Source organism: Bos taurus, chromosome 6, assembly GCF_002263795.3.
Source record: "Bos taurus isolate L1 Dominette 01449 registration number 42190680 breed Hereford chromosome 6, ARS-UCD2.0, whole genome shotgun sequence".
In the NCBI taxonomy this organism is placed as follows: domain Eukaryota; kingdom Metazoa; phylum Chordata; class Mammalia; order Artiodactyla; family Bovidae; genus Bos; species Bos taurus.
The window spans coordinates 101,560,297-101,582,822 of NC_037333.1; the positions used below are offsets into that span (position 1 = coordinate 101,560,297).

At 39.1% G+C, this 22,526-nt stretch overlaps 1 protein-coding gene across 1 annotated transcript in view; it reads left to right on the forward strand.

Moving 5' to 3' along the window:
* PTPN13 (protein tyrosine phosphatase non-receptor type 13) overlaps positions 1-22,526 on the forward strand; it is a gene marked incomplete at its 3' end in the record, with an annotated part of 193,595 nt that overhangs the window by 28,859 nt on the left and 142,210 nt on the right.

Sequence of the window (22,526 nt, forward strand, 5' to 3'; positions counted from 1 at the left end):
TGATGTACAATATTTTACAAGGTTCAGGTATACAACCATAGTGGTTCAGTTTCCAAAAGTTGTATTCCAAACTAGTGAATCTAGTCCCTGTGTTGTACGGTATATCCTTGTAGCATATTTATTTTATACATAGTAGTTTGTACCTCTTAATCTCCTACCCTTGTCATGCCCCCTCCCCTTTCCCTTGCCCCACTGGTAGCCATGAGTTTATTCTCTGTATCTGTATATCTGTTTCTTTTTTGTGGTATTCACTAGTTTATTGAGAAGCTGACTTCTGACTCCAGGGATAACCATGAAAGAGACACCTAGGGACCCTTATTCACATTATGATGTGATGTGTGATCCTGTACTCAGAGACCCCAACTCCAGCAGTCCCTTTGTTTTGGTTTGCTAGTTTTCTACACTGAAAAGAGTCCCACTTAAAATAGCCCTTTGTCATTAGTTAGTTAAAGAGCCTCTAATTGCTAGAAATCAAGGATTAACTTGACAAGGAAGTACTCAACTGGCTGATCTTTGATTCATTCGGAAAGCCTGACACTGATTGCTCCTCTTTTAAAATTGATTAATTTCAGGATGATCATAGGAGTTATTGGAACTGTGAGTTAAAGCTTTATCTGAAGATATTTAGTGCAATGATTCTTTAATATTATTACATATGAGAATTAGCAGGAGAGTTACAGATTCCTGAAACACCCTGAAAGAAAGTCACTTTTTGCAGTAAGTAAGCAAATGCACATGTGTACCCAGCATTTTGAAACAAGTCACAGGGAGTGCATCACTCAGCCCAGGAGGCCCTTAGGCAAGAAGTCTTCCTCATAACTTTCCTCTGTCTGCTCACATGCTGCTTTCCGTTTGACTTCAGTGGACCTGATGAAACATCTAAAGGATAATCAGTTCCTTTGTGACCTTGCCTACTACTCACGCACCTCCTCTTGTATCTTCAGCCTCTTGACTGGTTCTTTCCCTCAACATATACACAGGGTCCGTTATAATTTAAAGTCAGAGCAAACATCCAGCCTCACCTTCAATTTATCGTCCTAACTTTACTCCTGTCACCAACCAAGTTTCTAGAAATTTGACTACATTTAAAATTCAGCATCAATTGCTTCCTATCTTACTGGACTAAAACTTCTTAGAATAAAATTACCAATGACATTCAGAGAGCCAAATACATATGTTCTCACATTGCATGACTTTCCTATGTGGTTTGAGAAGGACAGTGATGAAGGGCAGTTATTAATGCTGCATACTAGTTCCTGAGGCGTATGTTTCTCATCTAACTCTTGCCAATTTCCCTTAAGATAGGAATCATTTATAACTTTCTTTAAGAGAAAAGTTGATCTTATTTGCAAAGCAGAATGAGAGACAGAGACCTAGAGAATCAGTGTATGGATTCCAAGGGGGAAAGGGAGGGAAGGAATTGGGAGATTGGGATTGACATATATATACTATTGATACTATATATAAAGTAGATAACTAATGAGAACTTACTGTATAGCACAGGAAACTCTACTGAATGCTCTGTGGTGACCTAAATGGGAAGAAAATCCCCAAAAGAGGAGATACATGTATACACATAGCTAATTTACTTTGCTGTAAAAGCAGAGACATTACTTTGCCAACAAAGGTCCATCTAGTCAAGGCTATGGTTTTTCCAGTGGTCATGTATGGATGTGAGAGTTGGACTGTGAAGAAAGCTGAGCGCCAAAGAATTGATGCTTTAGAACTGTGGTGTTGGAGAAGACCCTTGAGAGTCCCTTGGACTGCAAGGAGAGCCAACCAGTCCATCCTAAAGGAAATCAGTCCTGGGTGTTCATTGGAAGGACTGATGCTGAAGCTGAAACTCCAATACTTTGGCCACCTCATGTGAAGAGTTGATTCATTGGAAAAGAGCCTGATGCTGGGAGGGATTGGGGGCAGGAGGAGAATGGGACAACAGAGGATGAAATGGCTGGATGGCATCACCGACTTGATGGACATGAGTTTGGGTGAACTCTGGGAGTTGGTGATGGACAGGGAGGCCTGGCGTGATGCGATTCATGGGGTCGCAAAGAGTCGGACACGACTGAGCTGAACTGACAGTAGAAACTAACACAACATTGCAAAGCAACTATAGTTCAACAAAAATTAACTTAAAAAAAAAGAAAACTGAACCTAAAAATAATTAATTTGCGAAACGTTACAGAGCCAATGATCTGAATCCAGACAACATGGCACAAAACTTCAGATTCTTTATCTTCGTTCTGCCAGTCTCCTGTTTGAAACTTCTCTTTCATCCTCCCTAACATAATCATCTTATGATTTTCTTCCTATTTCTCTGGCTGTTTCTTTTACAGGTACGTTTGCAAGCTCTTTTCCCTCCTATAATTTTTAAATGCTAGTGCCTTCCAGGTCTCTGTACTTGCCTCTTTTTCTTCTTAATAAGAAGTCCCTCTGCCTGGGTGACTTTATCCAAACTCATGATTTTGTCTATCATTTACATACTAACCATTTCCCAATCTATAGTTCAAGACCTCTGTTGGTTCCATTCTCTAATTAAAATGATCCTTCAAGAATTCAGATTTTGTCACTTTACACCTCACCCTGATATTTGCTGTTGCCTCTTCATAGGTTGCAGCATAAAATTCAAGCTGCTTAGCCAAACCACAAAACAGCTTCAGTGATCTGGCTCCTACTCACTGCTGTTGCCTCATGTCTCCCCTCCCCATTACAGAATTTCAACACCATCTCTGTTTCTTATCTGTTTTCAGGTTTACAGGGTGTTCCTTTGCCTGGAAGACCTTAACTCTAACTCTTGTATCTTCTTCATCTGCCTTCCTCCACTTTATGAGACTTGAAAGATTAATTTCAGAGAGATTGAGAATGAATAAGCAGCAGTTCTTAGGAGACGAAGGTGAAAGAGAGAACAAAAAAGTCAAAGAACAGAGACTTGGAGCCTGCTAGCAATGGCACGCCACTCCAGTACTCTTGCCTGGAAAATCCCATGGACGGAGGAGCCTGGTGGGCTGCGGTCCATGGGTCACAAAGAGTCGACACGACTGGCGACTTCACTTTCAGTTTTCACTTTCATACATTGGAGAAGGAAATGGCAACCCACTCCAGTGTTCTTGCCTGGAGAATCCCAGGGACGGGGGAGCCTTGTGGGCTACCGTCTATGGGGTCGCACAGAGTCAGACACGACTGAAGCGACTTAGCAGCAGCAGCAGCAGCTAGAGGAATAGCGCTAATCTTAATCTTCTTGGAATAATAAGATTGGCTGATTTGGAGGAAAATATTATTTTATTTTAGGGTTTTTGGGCCACTCCATTTGCAGGATCTCAGTTCCCTGACCAGGGATTGAACCTCGTCCGTGGCAGTGAAAGAATAACTACTAGGTCACCAGGGGACTCCCTAAATGTAATGAATTTGATACAAGAGCACCCAGGCCAAAAAAAAAAGTGCAAAGTGCAATACATAGTTAAATTTAAAAATCTAGAACTTGAAACAGGGCTTTCTCAAGGCTGGAGATAGATTTAGGAATCTGCCCTGAGGTGATTAGGTGAAGTCTTGGCAGCAAATGCATTTCTTCAATAAAAACTGGTTGTAGAGAACACTTCTAGCTTTATGAGAATAGATGGAGATTATATGAGTTAAAATTAATTTTGATGTTGAGTGGCATTGATTAGTGTTAAAAGAGATGGTGTGATGTAATCTGAAATTAAACTCAAAATTTTGACAAGTGACTTGCAGAGGGGAGTACATTATTCTAGGTTATTCTAACCTATAATACATTAGTATTCAATTTGAATAATTTACCCAAAATGATTTTACCATTATTTGTCTCTAAGCATGAACTCCTTTATTTTCTCTTTTGAAAAAGGCTACCATTGCATTTACATACTAGTGATTCTTTTCTATGACAGTTGCACAAGAGCACTGTATAGTTAATTAAAATAAAAATTAAATATGGAAACTACACCTTGAGAAACACATCTTTATGGAGTTAGTTGGACTGCCACAAATTAAAGGAATACCCTAAACCACATGGGATTGGGTTGATAAGTTTTTTTAAGTCATGTCATTATTTCTGTTATAAGCAATAGTCTCATTTAGTTGTCACAGTGATATTAGATAAAATAAAAATGGCATAATAAACAGCAGTACTCAATATGAATATCTCTTGTGTCACTGCTTAGTATTTTCAATTTGGTTTTCAGGTTTATTGAATTTATTGTTTTAGGTAATTAGATGTTTTATACCACATTCCAATTTTTTAGATGTTTCAAAATGGAAATTGGTAATGTCAAAATCACTTTTAGGATGGAGCAATTTGAATAGAATTTTGGCTGTCTCCAAACATCAAGTTGAAATTACTTTTGTAATTATTGGAGCGTGCGTAGGTTTATTGTGCTTCATCTGTGACTTGTGCGGTCATTTGGGCTTACTCTTGTTTCATTTATTTTTATCTAGAGTCAAAGTTGATTTGTCCACATTAATACAGAATGACATCTACTGCTTTATTTCATACTGCAGTATAAATTTAACCCCCAATTTTTAGATTCAGTAGATTTGGATAGATTCGTAAGAAAGGTTAGGAAGAGAAGACAAACATCACTTTCTCCTTCAGTATTCAACTTTTAGTATTGAGGTTGTTTGGGTTTTTCCATAAGATCATAGGGGAAAACCCAAAAGAACTTCTTGGCCAACCCATTATCTGCCACTTAGGTAGAGTTTGTTGCCTTCTGCCTCCTAACACCTCTAATAGCTGACTTCTTGCTGCTCATTTAGATTGTAACTGTAGAAGTATTGCCTGATCTTGAGAATGCTAACTAGTGGAAAATCAGGAAAATATTATAGCAAGAGCCTCTTTAATAAACTGGCACTATTTGTCTTGCTTATATTAGTCATTCACTTCTGAGTCGAGTGAGCTTTGGTCCACTTTTCTGGATCACCTAACATTATATCCCAAACAGTGTATGATAAAGGCACCTCAGTGCATATTGCTTTGCCAATTAAAGCATGAAGTAACAGGTTTGTATAAACCTTGATGTCTAGAAAGACAAGCTTAATTTACTCAGCATGTTCCCTTTCTTATGAGATCCACTTTAATGGTCTGAAAGCATTATCCTGAAAACTTTAGAAGTATAATAACAGGACTTACTTTTTTATATTTTCTTCAAAATCTGTACCCTGGTTGTATTTATTTTCTATTGTTTCTATTGTATAACAAATTACCATAGAGTTAGTAGCTTCAAACAACACATTTATTTATTATAATCTGACTTTATTTATCTTTGGCTATGCTTGGGTCTTCATGGCTATGAGGACTTTTCTCTAGCTTCAGTGGGCAGGAGCTCCTGTCTTGTGGAACATGAGCTCTAGGGCGCACAGGCTTCAGTATTTACAGCATGTGGGCTCAGTAGTTTGCAGCTCTCGGGCTCAGTAGTTGTGGCACAGGGGCCTAGTTGCTCTGAGTCATGTGGGATCTTCCAAGATCAAGGATCGAACCCATGTCTTCTGCATGGGCAAGCAGATTCTTTACCACTGAGCCACCAGGGAAGCCCCAGACGACACATTTTATTATCTCAAGTTCCTGTGGGTCCGGAACTCGGGTGCAGGTTAACTGGGTGCTCTGCTCAGGGTCACACCAGGCTGGAATATCAACTGAGGCTTGGAGGTCTTCTTCTGAGCTCTCTGGTTATTTGGTAGGACTCAATTCCCTGCAGCTGTAAGGGGTAAATTTATCATTTTCTTGCTGGCTGTCAGCTGAGGTCTGCTTTCGGCTCAACGGTCTAACCATCGACTCTTTGCCATGTGGTTCCCTCCATAGGCAGTTGACGGCATGATTGTTGGCTTCATCAGGGTGAGCAAGGGAAAGCTCCGTGTCTTTGAATTCCTTTCCAGTTTGCTCCAACAGTCTACTATATCAGGGGTCCCAAACCTCTAGAATTTAATGCCTGGTGATCTGAAGTGGACCTGATGTTATAATAATAGAAATAAAGTGCACAGTAAATGTAATATGCTCAAATCATCCTAGAACCATCCCCCAACCCCGTCCGTGGAAAAGCTGTCTCCCAGGAAACTGGTTCCTGATGCCAGAAAGGTTGGGGACCACTGTTCTGTATCACAGCCGAGTCAAGTGGGCTCCTATCCCTTGATATTTACTGGTCCCATCCATAAGCAAAGGGATGATTATATACACTAAGATATATGCCAGGGTATACCAAGGGGACAGGAATTTAGGGAGCTATGTCAGAGTTCTACTTACCATAGTTTTGCCTCTGAACCCATATGCTCACTCACAAGCAAAATACACCCCCTCCCCTGGTTCCCAGAGTCCTCATCCTGTTAAAACATCAGCTGCAAGTCCAAAGGCTCGTCTGAATCATCTACATTAGGTATAGATGAGGCTCTTGTGTGTCTCTTATCCCGTGAACCTGTAAAACTATAAAACTAAAGAGACTGTTCCAAACATTCCCAGCATAAAATGGTGGGACACACCAGGGATAACTATCGCAGACATTCTGGTCCAGAAGGGAGAACGGCAGGATGGAAAGTCAAAAAGGAGTCTCTGTCCATCACTGTCCCACTGTCCATAACAGTTCTGAGATTCAGGTGGGCAGATTGGCTTTTTTTTTTTTTTTGGTTGGGCTTCAAAGCCTGGGAATAACCCTTCAAGGCAGTCAGCTCTGCCCTCTGAGTCTCAATTCTGCCTTCTGAATCAGTCTTCCTTTTTCTAGGATGGTAGTGTATATTTGCAGCTGAGTGGTTTCTTTCAACCAGCCTTTGTCCTGGCAGTAGAACTGAGGTTGCAATCCAACGGCCTCCTTTCATTTTATATTCTTTCTTTTAGTCCAACCCGGCAGTGTTTATGCTGAAACCATTTTCTCAGGAACTTTGGGTTTTATGTGGATTCCACAGGGATTCACTACATTAGACAGAAGTTACACCTGTGAATTTTTTTTTTTTTTTTTCTTTTCAAAATAATCCTTTTGCTGTCTTTGCCTCCTCCTGCGATGGCTAAGGGAAAACTCTAAAGCTTACCAGAGACCCTTAAAATCTTGACAGGGCCCTCTCTGTGACTGAATCCTCTGACCTTTTGACCTTTCTGAAATATTAGCAGAAGATCATTTTTTGTCTATTGTATTTTTGGCAACCATTTCTGGTTTTTGGCATCTTTTGCTATCTGGAAAGGCTGGGTACTTTCAGAATTATGTAGTCCTGATGCTTCCTCTTTAACAGGACTTTCCTCTATTTCTCTCTCTCTCTTTTTGCATTTTACTGTAAAGAGCAAGAGTAAACCAGACAGCATATTTAACACTTCTCTTGGAAGTCTCCTTTGTATCATATGTGCAGTTTTGCCTCTTGAAAGTTCTGCTTTCCATGTTAACTGTAGGATACAATGTCATAAGATTTCTGCCACTATGGAATACGGATTCCCCTTCTTCCAGTTTGCAATAATGTGTTCCTCGTTTCTTTCTGAGCCCTCACCAACAATATTGAGGTTGAAGTCCAGTCATCTATTAAAAATCTGTTTGAGGCAAATTAGGCTTTCTCAAAATTCTTCCAGCTTCTGCTCACTACAGTTCCGAAGCTTCTCCTCCATTTTTAGTCACTGTTGTAGTGGAATCCCAGGGTCCCCTGGTAACTCAGATGGTAAAGAATCTGCCTGCAACACAGGAGACCTGGGTAGGGAAGATCCCCTGGAGAGGGGAATGGCTACCCACTCCAGTATTCTTGCCTGGTGAATCCCATAGACAGAAGAGCCTGGTGGGCTACAGTCCATAGGGTTGCAGAGTTGGACACAACTAAGCGACCAACACTCTCATTCATAATGGAATCCCACTTTCAGTTGCTACAAATTTAGCTCACACTTATTACCTTGCACTTCTTGTTTGTCAGGATTCTGGGTGCACGTGATCCTGTTCCCTTTTTCAGGATTTCACCAGACTGAAATCAGTGTCAGCTTGGGAATACGGTAACATCTGAGACTCTCAGTCCCATGACACATTCACTGGTTGGTGGTAGAATTCAGTTTCTTGTGGTCATAGAACCATTGTCTTGCTGGTTGTTGGCTGGAGTATCCCTCAGCTCCTGGTCTTGTACCTCCCCATAGGCAATTCACAACAGGAAAGGGAATGTTGAGGACAAACTCTGAATTCTGCCTACAACATTCATTTGTTTATTACAATATGAAAAGCAAATAGGAATTTTTTTTCATGGACTTTTGTGCCTCATCGTATTTGTTTCCTTTATTGGCTGTTATCCTGAGGCATTTGAAGTCTACGTTTCTTTTTTCTAAAAATTATCTATCTATTTGTATTGGCTGTGCTGGGTCTTTGCATTGCTCAGGCTTTTCACTAGTTGCAGAGAGCAGGCTTCTCATTGCTGTGGCTTCTCTTGTTGCAGAGCACAGGCCGTAGGTGCTCGGGCTTCAGTAGCAGCTCCTGGGCTCAGTGCTTGTGGCTCCTGGGCTCCTGGGCTCAGTAGTTGTGATGCATGAGCTTAGTTGCTCTTGGCATGTGGGATCTTCCCCCATCAGGGATGGAACCCTTGTCTCCTGCATTGGCAGGCAGATTCTTTACCACCGAGCTACCAGGGAAGCCCCGAAGTCTACGTTTCTTGATGACCAACCAGGTATTCTAAAGCAGTGATCATAACGAAAGTCAGTGGGTAGAGAGGAGAGGTGATGCAGAAAAACCGAACTTCAGAACTAAAGTTCTACCATTACCTTGTTTTCTGTTGGTACATCCCAGTTGGTGAGGAAAAATATAACACATGTGAGACTAGAGGTTTTCCCCTCAATTTACTTTTCTCCTAAATTTAAATGATCCAGAGAGATAAAAGAGTTCCAGAATGCTTCTTTTGGTTTTTTGAAGCTGCCCTTTGAAAAACAGGGAATAGGCATATATGATTTCTATTTAGATAAGTAGTTGACTTGAGCCAGAGGCCCAGAAAGGCAATTTAGACTTGTGTTTTAGTTTCTCTTCTCTCACTGGAAAAGTATAATGGAAAAGTTGACAAATATTAAGCTTTCCTCTAACATCAATAAAAATGTTTAGACACCTGCTATTTTCTACCTTGAGGCAACATCCAATTAAAACTTCACTGACTTTTATCTCTTTTTCTCCTTAAAATCTCAATTCTTTCTTAGTCTTTTTCTGATTACAGTGGGCAGTAACATTTTCTCTACTACTTGATCTGTACATACGCTCTAATGGAAGAGAAATATTCTGTTTGTTTTTTTTTAATTAGGGAGATGAGCTTTAAGTCTTTAAGAGATCTGGTTGTGCTTTTGTTGTTCCTACTTTGTATACATCTGGCTTGGTGTTGACCGTTTCTTTTTGGATTGACAGATAAAAGGTAGAAATAATTTCACATTATTTCACATGGCCTATAATTTTCGTAATTATACTTTCAGGTCTAAATGCTTTAGGAAATTAGAAGTTGAGAGAAAAACAAGAGCTTGCTATCTTGAATAAAGGTTTTTACAAAATTATTGTGTTATCAAGCCACATATTCTAGCTTGAATAATATAAGCTACACAGCGTCTTAGATATGCTTTGGCTGTTTCAGAAAGGAAAATCTTAGATTTAGCCTAGCCGTAGATTTTGATTTGTCTAATAGATTTTATTTTAATGGGAGAAAAATTAACTTTAAGATTCCTTCCCCAGGGGATCTTCCCAACCCAGGGATTGAACCCGGATCTTCTGCATTGCATGCGGATTCTTTACCATCTGAGCCACCTAACTTTTAGAATAGCGGTCCCCAAACGTTTTGGCACCAGGGACCTGTTTTATGGAAGACAGTTGTGAGGGAGATGGTGGTAAGGCAAGTGATGGGAAGTGGCAGATAAAGCCTCACTCTCTGGCCTGCCACTCACCTCCTGCTGTGTGACCCGACTCCTAATTTGCCCCTGGACCTGTTTTAGAAAAAAAATTTTTTTTTCTTTTTTAAAGCATGTGTTGCTTGTTGTCAGGGCTTGGTTTCTTCTGGGGAAAAAAAATGCAGTTAGCTTCCCAGGACAAAGAAAAGGAATGCTGTCCTGGCTTTGGTCAGGTTTAGTTTGCTTTCTCTTTTTAACAGCTTTATTGAGGCATAACTGACATATAATAGACTATACGTATTGTGTGCAGTTTGCTGAGTTTTTTACTTACGTGTGCAGCTACCTGTGAACCATCATCGGGGTAGGGAATGTATCCATTATCCCCAAATGTTTTCTCACGCTTGCTTGTAATCACTGCCACCTGCCTCTTCATGGCACAATGCCATCCTTAGGCAACTGAGCTATTTGTCATAACTATAGTTGTCACTTTCTATAATTTTGTACAAATGTAATTATAAAGCACATACTCTCTCTTTTTTTTCCTTGATCTAGCTTCCTTTACTCAGTATAATTATTTTGAGATTCATGTTGTTGCATGTATCAATACTAGTCCATTCCTTTTATGCTGACTAATATTCCATTGTGAGAATATACTAAGATCAGTCTATCCATTCACTTGTTGACAGTTGCTTGTTTCCAGTTTTGGGCTGTTACAAATAAAGCTGTTATGAACATTTGTATATAAGTCTTTTTATTTCTTTAAGAAATTGAATGGTTTATTTAAGACGAATTTGAGGATTATAACCTGGGAAGAGCATCTCAGAAAGTTTTGAGAACCGTTCCCTTTGTGTAGATATAAGCTTTCATTTCTTTGGGGTAAATACTTAGGAGTGGAATGGCTAGATCCTATAGTAAGTAGGCTTATATTAAACTTTTTATGAAACTGTTAGTTTCCCCAAAGGTACCATTTTACTTTCGGACTAGTTGTGTGTGAGTTCCGGTTTCTCCACATCCTTGGCGACACTGAGTATGGTCAGTTGTTTTCATTTTAGTCATTCTGATAGCTGTGTGGCAGTATCTCATTGTTTTAATTTCATTTTCCTAATGACTATTGAAGTTGAGCATCTTTTTATGCTCATTTGCCATCCATATACTTTCTTTCTTCGATGAAACACCTGTTCAAATATTTTGTGAATTTGATGTAAAAAATTTGAATTGTTTGTTTTCCTATTGTATTTTGATAGTTTATATATTCTGGGTTATGAATCTTTTATCAATTATGTGATCTGTAAATGTTTCCTTTAATTTGTGACTTTTCTTTTTATTCTTTGAACAATTATTTTCAAAGAGCAGAAGTTTTAATTTTGATGAAGTCTTAACATTTTTCTTAACATTTTTTTTTAACTCTTGCCTGAGATCAACATGTACACGCTGCTTTTTTTATTTATGTATCTTTGGCTGAGCTGGGTCTTCGTTGCTACACAATGGCTTTCTCTAGCTGTGGAGAACAAGAGCTACTCTCTAGTTCGTGGCGCACGGGCTTCTCATTGGAGTTGTCTTTTCTTGTGCAGCACAGGCTCTAGGTGCATGGGCTTCAGGAGTTGCGGTATGTGGATTAGGGATTGAACCCCCGTCTCCTACATTGGCAGGCAGACTCTTATCCACTGTGCTACCAGGGAAGTTGAAACTCGTAACCATTTTTTAAGGGTAATTTTGATGTTGTATCTAAGAAAAATTTGTCTGATCCAGAATCACAATGATTTTTCTGCTAACTTTAAAAAAATACATACTGTATATAGCAAAGCTTATTGAAAATTATTTTTAAATGAATATTCTTATTAAATTACAAATTCTGAAACCTAGTTGTTAAGTTTCTAAGGTCAGTTATTTTACTTGTAGAAAAGATTTGTAGTCACTTTTAGGGGACCTTTTGATTGAGTATATGATCCTATTTTCAAACTTAATTAAAATGCCTCAATTGTTTTAAACTGCATTCATACAGTTAAAAATTGTCTTCTAGAGACTTCCCTGGTGGTCCACCTTCCACTGCAGAGGGCATGGATTCAATCCCTGGAACATTTATTTAAAATTTTTTGACTTCTAAAAGTATTTCAGTTGTCTGACTGACCCCCACCCCTGCCACAAAATCCTGAGTACTTAAAGAAGTCTGTAATGAATGGAAACTTGTAAATATGCTAAGATTTAAGTTCTTTTATTTTCCAGTGGTATTTGTGATATTTTATATAAGCCTGAAATCATTTTCTCAGTTACATTATTTAAATTGGAATCACAAGCAAATCTGTTATTCGGACCTATTTTTCTTAAACATTATAAACAGCTAAAATACCAAATATGTACAGATACTAATATATGGGCTTTCTGCTCTTAAAATTTTATGAAATTCATTGTAACTTTTCCTCAATTAAAGATGTTTGTAACTTTGGGGATTGCTTTCTCAACTCACTGTGATTTCTTAATGACCTTAGCTAGTCCTTAGACAACGATGAGTGTCTCTATGCTCCAAACTAGTGGCACATCTTTGTTTTATAGTTGGCTTTGTTCTTGAAACAGGTTCTCTTACGGTCCTGTTTCTTTTTTCTTCCCCCAGACTTTAAACTTTTAATTTTGTATTGGAGTATAGCCAATTAACAATGTTGTGGTAGTTTCAGGTGAACAGCAAAGGGACTCAGCCATACATATACATGTATCCGTTTTACCCCAAACCCTCCTCCCATCCAGGCTGCCACATAATGTTGAGGAAAGTTCCATGTGCTATAGAATAGGTCTTTGTTGGTTATCCTTTTTAAATATAGCAGTGTGTACATGACTTCCCAGACTCCCTATCCCTTCCCCCCAGCAACCATAACTTCATTTTCTAAGTTTGTGAGTCTCTCTGTTTTTAAGTAAGTTCATTTGTATCATTTCTTTTTAGATTCTGCATATAAAGGATGTCATATGGTATTTCTCCTTCTCTGACTTACTTCACTCAGTATGACTCTCTCTAGGTCCATCCATGTTGCTGCAAATGGCATTATTCCCTTCTTTTTAATGGTTGAGTAATATTCCTATACACACACACACACACACACACACACACACACACCCCACATCTTCTTTATCCATTCCTCTGTTGATGGACATTTAGGTTGCTTCCATGTCTTGGCTATTGTAAACAGTGCTGCAATGATCATTGGAGGTGCAAGTATCCTTCCAGATCATGTTCTTCTCTGGATGTATGCCCAGGAGTGGAATTGCAGGGTCATATGGTAGCTCTATTTTTAGCTTTTTAAAGAACCTCTATACTGTTCTCCATAGTGGCTGTACTAATTTACATTCTCATCAACAGTGTGGGAGGGCTTCTCTCCACACCGCTCCAGCATTTGTTACTTGTCAATTTCCCTCATGGCTCAGCTGGTAAAGAATCCACCTGCAATTTGAGAGACCTGGGTTCAGTCCCTGGGTTGGCAAGATCCCCTGAAGAAAGGAATGGCTACCCACTCCAGTATTCTGGCCTGGACAATTCCATGGAATGTATAGCCCATGGGGTCACAAAGAGCTGGACACAACTGAGCGGCTTTCACTTTCATTTCATCCTGATTGTTGTGAGGTGATATCTCGTTGTAGTTTTGATTTGCATTTCTCTAAAAACTCGTGATGTGGGACAGCTTTTTATGTGCTATTGGCCGTCTGTATATCCTCTTTGGAGAAATGTTTATTCAGATCTTCTGCCCATTTTTTGAGTCATTGTTTGTTTTGGTATTACTGTACAGTTTGTGGGTCACCTGCCTGATGTGTATGGGGTTTGATTTTATCATGATTGCACCCCTCCTACCGTTTCTCTGCAGCTGCTTCTTTGTCTTTGGACATGGGGAATCTTTTTTTGGTGGGTTCCTGTGTCCTCCTTTTGATGGTTGTTTGACAGCTAATTGCAATTTTGGTGCTCTTGCAGGAGACGAGCACACATCCTTCTCCTCTGCCATCTGAGTGGGTTGTTTGTTTGATGCTATTAAGTGTCATAAACTGTAAATTTTGAAAACGAATGCCTTAATTGGTCACATCATTTGCAAATGTTTTCTCCCAATCTGTGGGTTGTCTTTTCATTTTGCTTATTGTTTCTTTTACTGTGCAAAACCTTTTGAGTTTAAATAGGTCCCATTTGTTCATATTTGCTTTTATTTCCATTATTCTGGGAGATGGATTCAAAAAGATGTTACTGTGATTTATGTCATAGAGTGTTATACCTATGTTTTCCTCTAGGAGTTTTATAGTGTCTGGCCTCACACTTAGGTCTTTAATCCATTTTGAGCTTATTTTTGTGTATGGAGTTAAGAAATGGTCTAATTTCATTTTCTTTTACTTATGGCTGTCTACTTTGCCCAGCACAGTTTGTTGAAGAGACTGTCTTTCCAACATTGAGTAGTCTTGCCTCCTTTGTCATAGATTAATTGACTGTAGGTGCTTGGGCTTATTTCTGGATTTTCTATCCTGTTTCATTGATCTATATGTTTGTTTTGTTTTTGTGCTAGTACCATACTGTTTTGATGACTGTGGCTTTGTAGTACAGTTTGAAGTTAGGGAGCCTGATTCCTCCAGCTCTGTTATTCTTTCTGGAGATTGCTTTGGCTATTCAGTGTCTTTTGTGTCTCCGTATAAGTGTTGAGATTTTTTTTGTTCTAGTTCTGTTAAAAAATGTCATTGGTAATCTGACAGGGACTGCATTGAATCTGTAGATTACCTTGGGTAGTATAGTCATTTTGACCATATTGATTCATCCAATCCATGAACATGGTATATCTTTCCATCTGTTTGTGTCTTCTTCAATTTTCTTCATCAGCATCTTATAGTTTTGGGGGTACAGGTCTTTTGTCTTCTTTGGTAAGTTTATTCTTAGGTATTTTACTCTTTTTAATGCAGTGGTAAACAGGATTGCTTCTTGAATTTCTCTTTCTGATCTTTCATTGTTAGTGTATAGAAATGCAACAGATTTCTGTGTATTAACTTTACAAAATTCATTGATGAGTTCTAGTAGTTTTCTGGTAGCACCTTTAGGATCTTCTATGTATAGTATCATGTCCTCTGCAGTGGCAGTTTAACTTCTTTTCCAATTTGGGTTCTCTTTACTTCTTTTTCTTCTCTGATTCCTTGTAGCTAGGACTTCTAAAGCTATGTTGAATAAAACTGGTAAGAGTGGACATTCTAGTCTTGTTCCTGATCTTAGAGGGAACGCTCTCAGCTTTTCACCATTGGTGTGACCTAGTTGCAGGTTTCTCATATATGGCCTTTATTATGTTGAGGTATGTACCCTCTATGCCCACTTTCTGTAGAGTTTTTATCATAAATGGGTGTCAGATTTTGTCAAAAGCTTTTTCTGCATCTATTGAGATGATCATATGGTTTTTATTCTTCAATTTGTTGATGTGGTGTATCATACTGATTGATTTGCAGATGTTGAAAAATCCTTGCATCCCTGGGATGAATCCTACTTGATCATGTTATATGAGCTTTTTATTGTATCACTGGATACAAATTGCTAATATTTTGTTGAGGATATTTGCATCTATGTTCATCAGTGATATTGGCCTGTAATTTTCTTCTTTTGTGGTATCTTTCTCTGGTTTTGATATCAGGATGATGGTGGCCTCATAAAATGAGTTTGGAAGTTTTCCTTCCTCTGCAACTTTCTGAAAGTTTCAGAGTGTTAACTCTTCTCTAAATGTTTCATAAAATTCACCTGTGAAGCCGTCAGGTCCTGGACTTTGTTTGTTGGAAGGTTTTTAATCATGGTTTCAATTTCAGTGCTTGTGATTGGTCTGTTCATATGTTTTATTTCTTCCTGGTTCAATATGGAGACTGTCCCTTTCTAAGAATTTGTCCATTTCTTCCAGGTTGGCTGTTTTACTGGCACACGGTTGTTCCTAGTAGTCTCTTATGACCCTTGGTGTTTCTGTGTAGTCAGTTGTAACTTCTTTTTCATTTCTAATTTACTGATTTGGGTCCTCTCCCTTTTTTTCTTGAAGGTTTGTCAATTTTATCTTTTCAAAGAACCAGCTTTTAGTTTCATTGGTCTTTGTGCATGTTTTCTTTGTCTCTTTCATTTATTTCTGTTCTCATCTTTATGATTTCCTTTCTTCTACTAACTGCCTAAGTTTTGTTTGTTCTTCTTTCTCTAGTTGTTTTACGTGTGAGGTTAAGTTGTTTACTTGAGATTTTTCTTGTTTCTTGGGATAAGATTGTATTGCTACAAACTTCCCTCTTAGAACTGCTTTTGCTGCATACGTTTTGGACTGTTGAGCTTTTGTTTTCATTTGTCTCTAGGTAATGTACTCTTACAGTTCTGTTTCTTTAGAATCTATTTAAATGGTCCAAGTTCATTAGTCAATCCCCAGACAAATTGTCATACCACTTGAGTAGATTCAAGTCAATCTGTTTACTGTTTAGTTCTTTTTGAAATCACTTTTATATGTTTCCTATTTGCTGAGTACCACAAATCCTTCAGGATTAAAATGACATCATTAGAATCTTTTTGTGATTTTATCTAACTCTGTGGGCACAGTATTAAGGTCATGACAATAATACCTATATTAACCAAAATCATAAAGCTCAACATTCAGAAAACTAAGATCATGGCATCTGGTTCCATCACTTCATGGGAAATAGATGGGGAAACAGTGGAAACAGTGTCAGAGTTTATTTTTTTGGGCTCCAGAATCATTGCAGATGGTGATTGCAGCCATGAAATTAAAAGACACTTACTCCTTGGAAGGAAAGTTATGACCAACCTAGATAGCATATTGAAAAGCAGGGATATTACTTTGCCAACAAAGGTCCATCTAGTCAAGGCTATGGTTTTTCCAGTGGTCACATATGGATGTGAGAGTTGGACTGTGAAGAAAGCTGAGAACTGAAGAATTGATGCTTTTGAACTGTGGTGTTGGAGAAGACTCTTGAGAGTCCCTTGGACTGCAAGGAGATCCAACCAGTCCATCCTAAAGGAGATCAGACCTGGGTGTTCATTGGAAGGACTGATGCTGAAGCTGAAACTCCAATACTTTGGCCACCTCATGCGAAGAACTGACTCATTCAAAAAGAACCTGATGCTGGGAGGGATTGGGGGCAGGAGGAGAAGGGGATGACAGAGGATGAGATGGCTGGATGGTGTCACCAACTCGATGGACGTGAGTCTGAGTGAACTCCGGGAGTTGGTGATGGGCAGGGAGGCCTGGCATGCAGCAATTCATGGGGTCGCAAAGAGTCGGACACAACTGAGCGACTGAACTAACCAAAAACATAATGATGATAATAAAACACAATAATAAATAAAACATAATAATAAATGATTATTTATTTGATAGTCTTTCCAACAATGTGGTTCTCATGTAACCTACCACTTTTAAGGAAATAAAAGTGAATTTTATGCTTATGTGTATTGTAAAGTGAGACCTTTTTGATAGTAAAATAATGCCAGTCATTTATCTGCACCCCAGGTTATCTCATAATGTGTCCAAAGGAAACAGTTAAAGTAATAAACTCTTTAGAATGTTCATAACTTTTTCCCTCTTAAGATTTATTTATTTTTTCTCTACTTCCTTTTTGTTGCATCCCTCTTTTACTTCTGCATCTCTTTCATTCCCTTTCTTCATTCCCTTTCTTCAGACTTACTGATCTGGAGAGCTATAGTAAAGGTGAATAAAAATAACAGAGAGGGAAATGATGATGATAGTAGTTGCCAAACTTGGTGATGGTAGACAATTTATAATCTATAGTTATGTGTTATTTGCTTGAATTTTAGAAAACCACTTTAACATGTTATCTTGAGACTGGGTGATTAGAGGGTTGAGGCCGTTTTTTAAAAACAGTAAACCTCTTTTCTAGCAAAGTTAATACATTTAAAGTGTCTAATCTCTTGTGTTAGCTAGATGATATTATGTCTAAAGACATATATTCCTTCTATGTTTTGGTGGACTAATAAATTCCAACCAGATATATATACAGATCTTACACTAAATAGGCAAATTTTAAAATTTTAAAGAGGATTAACAACATATAAATCAGACCTGACTGAATCAAGCAATAAAGGTGTAATTTTTGTGGACAGAAAAAATTCTGTTGTCTGGTAGTTACTTTTGATTTTTCTTATTCTTATTTATAGGAAGATTTTATTTTAAAAACCAATTTCTTTATACCTAAAATAGTTAAATTCATACAGTCAGAAAGTACATTGGTAGATGCCAGGATTTGGCAGAGGGAGTTAAAAGGCAGAATGAGGAGTTACTGTTTAATGGGGACAGAGTTTCAGTTTAGGAAGGTGAAAAATGCAGAGATGGGTCTTGTGAGAGTTGCACAACAATGTGAATGTACCTGGTGCCCCTAACTGTACAGTTAATTATGGTTTAAATAGTATGTTTTATATTAGAAGACTTTTTACCACAATAAAAAATATTTTTTAAAAACCTATCTCAAAGCTTCCCAGGTGGCTCCGGTAAAGAATCCACCTGCCAGTGCAGGGGACACAGGTTCCATCCCTGGGTGGGGAAGATCCCCTGGGGAAGAAAATGGCAACCTACTCCAGTATTCTTGCCTGGGAAATCCTGTGGACAGAGGAACGTGGCAGGCTACAGTCCATAGGGACACAAAGAGTTGGAACTAAACAACAAAAACCAGTATCTTAATATTTAATATGGTGTGTGTGAGAATATAGCATTTGCTTTACAATGGGTAATCATAAGCATCTTATTTTACCCCTCACTTTTCTTTCTTTCTGCCTTCCCTCCATCTTTCCCTCCCTCCTTCCTGTCTTTCTCTTTTACCTTCGCTAGGGGAAGTTATTCTTTTGCCTTTATATGAAACTCAAGTTCATGCTTCTCTATTCATCCTTTGAGAATAATAACTGCAGTCACATATGTTGAAAATATAATGTTATTTCTTTAACTTAAAGTCTGAAAGAAAGAAAGAAAGTGTTAGTCACTCAGTCATGTCTGACTCTTTGTGACCCCATGGTCTGTAGCCTGCCAGGCTCCTCTGTCCATGGAATTCTCCAGGCAAGAATACTGGAGTGGGTTGCCATTCCCTTCTCCAATAATTAGGCCTTCCCTGGTGGTTCAGACGGTAAAGCGTCTGGCTGCAATGTGGGAGACCCGTGTTCGATCCCTGGGTCGGGAAGATCCCCTGGAGAAGGGAATGGCAACCCACCCCAATACTCTTGCTTGGAGAATCCGATGGACAGAGGAGCCTGGTGGGCTACGGAGTCAGACATGACTGAATGACTAACACTTTCTTTCTTTCAGACTTCAGACTTCACTTTCACTTTCTCCGATAATTAAAAGTCTTGTCTATATATTAATTAACATTTCAGTCTTTATTCAAAGATGAACCAGTTCCTTCCCCTGGCTGGGATTAGCAGTAAGTGGGAAGCAGTGTGATTGGCTTCCCTTCTTGTTGCTCATCTTCTCATCCATTTGCCAGTTGCTGTATCTGATTCCATCGGGATTTAAATTAGGGGTAGGAAGAAAGGTAGAGAGGCAAACAATTTTTTACTAGCCTTTTGTTATAAAATGGCTTCACACTCTCTGATTCATTGTGTGCTTAAGGCTGACCTTTTTTCTTGTGTTTTCATGGGGTTCCTCTGCTGGAGCTATCCTTCATGTGACACTTCAAAAAGATTTTCCTTCTAGCCAGTACCTAAATCTTCTTCCTCTTCCTCTACTCCCTCTCCCCTCATACTTCCTTTTCTAATGCTTCCTCGTTTCCTCCTCCTCCTCATCAGTACTCTGGAAACCTCAGGCCGTACGCCAGGTAGAATTTTTTTTAACAGCTTTGTAAGTAATTACTTAATTAAATTTGCTTTTGGCTGCACCAGGTCTTCATTTCTTTGAGCTGGTTTTCTCTGTTTGTGTCCAGCGGGGGCTACTCTCCAGTTACTTCTCATAGCAGTGACTTCTCTTGTGGAGCACAGACTCCAGGTGCGTGGACGTCAGTAGTTGCGGCACATGGGCTCCGTAGTTGCAGTTTGCAGGCTCACGGGCTCAGTTGCTTCACAGCATGTGGAATCTTCCTGGACCAGGGATCAAACCCCTGTCCCCTGCAATGGCAGGCAGATTCTCTACCACTGAGCCACCAGGGAAAGTCCATTTTTTTTAAACAGCTTTATTGAGATATAAATGACATACCATAGAATTCACCTTTTTAAAATATACCTTCAGAGTTCTGCAACCATTGCCACAATCTAAATTTGGGGACATTTTCATCATCTGGGTAAGATTTCATTAACTCCGAGCTATGTGTTCCTGCTCCTCGCCCCTCTTCCCCTCCCCCACCCAGCTAATATCAGAGTCAATAGAGCTGGCCTCCTCCGCCAGCTCTCTTGTGTGCCCTCTCCTCCCTCTGACTGCTGTCTTAGCCTAAGCCTTCAGATTCCTGAAGTATCAAGCTCAAGTCTATGGTGTCCTCCCTACCTCCAGGGAACACATACCAAACACCCCTTCCCACTGCCTCCCACTGGAAGAAGCATGAGAATCAGTACAGCTGTCTTCAAAGAAATTCTCTTTATGCAATTTTCTCCCTACTGTTTATACCCTCTGTGTAGGCTTTAGAGCTATCTAACTGGTTCTCATTCATATCGCTTTGGAACTTTGCTACAGATTAGTCTTTCTCACAAGTCTCGTTGGTATCTGATGGCTAATAGTATCTTCTGTTGAAATTTCCAATTTAGTATAGTGTTTATGTAGAAGATTATTCAGATACCTTTTAGAAAAGAATGAAGCTTCTATTTTTTTTTTTTTGATTCAAAAACTGTGCCATTACTGTGCTATCATATAATAAAATACATGAGAAACTTCGAGAGTTGGAGGGGAGGGGATCTGAATAAATGATCCCTTTCTTGTTCAAGCTGGATAAAACTCTGTGACTTTTTCAAAGCAGTATCTTACATTTTCCCTCTAACCACCACATTGCTCATTTAAGTAGGCACCCCTCAAGGCAGACTCTAAGAATTAAATGCTATAGTAAACATGTGAAAAGGACAGTAATAGCACAAAGCTGGCCTCATGTATAGAACTGTAGTTGATGTTTTTCCATCTGGGTTAAAGTATCATAAATGTAAATTAAAAGAAAATATTAGGTTTTCTTGCTAGCTGAGTAAGCAAAGTCAACTTTTATCAGAAAAAAATGTTTATTTTTAAAACATCTCTTAAAGTTTAATGAAGGATATAATTACAGAAAATAAGTATTTAACATTTTCTACTCCTTCTAGTTTCTTTTCCAAACCCACTGCTTCTGCCTATCAATAGATACACATTATTCTTAATTTAGTTTGGTTAGTGTAGAAATCTCAGTGATCATTACAAAGAGCAATTTTCTTTTCAAGGAAGGTTAATTTAGGAAAACTTATAAAGGACGATTTTGACTAGCTGCATTTCCCTCTTCCAAAGTGAAAAAAAGGATCATTGAGCCCTATGGAAAATCTCATTTCATCAATATATTGCCTACACATTGAATGCTTTAAAAAAAATTGACCTTACAAAAATGTCACAACAGAGGCACCTTTCTGATTTTCTGTTAATTCAACTTGTATAGTGTTTTAGATTACAAAGCGTGATTACGAGCATAGCTTCTTTCCTTACCACAGCCACCTCAAAATGGCATTGTTGTTCCTGTCTTGTTATTATTCCCATGCCACATATGGAAGACTGAAGTTTAGATGTAAAATGGCTTTGCGAGGGGCAAATGGTAAGTTGGCAGCAAAAGCTGAGTCTAGAAATATTTAAGTTTACTTAGTGCAAAATTATAGTATATTTTGAGAAATATAGAAATCAGTGAATGGAAAAAAAATGTGTCCATCTTATTTCTAACTTTTTCCACCATGGTCATTGGATCTCCTCTCTATTCTTTCTACCTTGGATGAATAGAATGAAACCTGGAACTCCAATCTGGTTGCTTTGATGTAATCGTCTGTAGTTTTGGTGTCTCTGGTACTTTGAGTCTCTCTTCTGCCATGAAGTAGTCACCACTGTCACCAAATCAGGCTTGGTCTGCTTGCCACATGCTGCTGCTGCTAAGTCACTTCAGTCGTGTCCGACTCTGTGCAACCCCATAGACGGCAGCCCACCAGGCTCCCCCGTCCCTGGGATTATCAGGCAAGAACACTGGAGTGGGTTGCCATTTCCTTCTCCAATGCATGAAAGTGAAAAGTGAAAGTGAAGTCGCTTAGTCGTGTCCGACTCTTCGAGACCCCATGGACTGCAGCCTACCCGGCTCCTCCGTCCATGGGACAGGCCAGTAAATCAGGAGAGGAGAAATAGCGACTTTATTCAGGAATCCAAGTGTCTGAAAAGATGGCAGACTGGTGTCCTCCAGTACCATCTTATCAGGGTCTGGTTGCCAGTTTCTTTTATAAGAGGGGGAGGAGGTGAGAAAGTAAAATCAGAAAGACGTAATTCTTGCAAAATATCTCCTGGGTTGGCCAGCATCAGAGAGGAGATGTGTTCATTTCTTCTCTGCAGCCTTTCACAGGTGGGCAGGGTCAGAGTGTCTTCCTGTGAATTGAACGAAGGCACTTGTTTAACATTCAGTCAGAGGGGCAGGGCTCCTCGAGGCAGGCCATTGTGTATGCTTTTAGCTATAGACAGCGTCCTTCTAGTGGTTATAGTAACAAACATAACAAAAAGCAAAGGGTAAAGAAACAGATCCAACATGGAGTCAGGTTTTGTTCTTCCCTGTTACACCA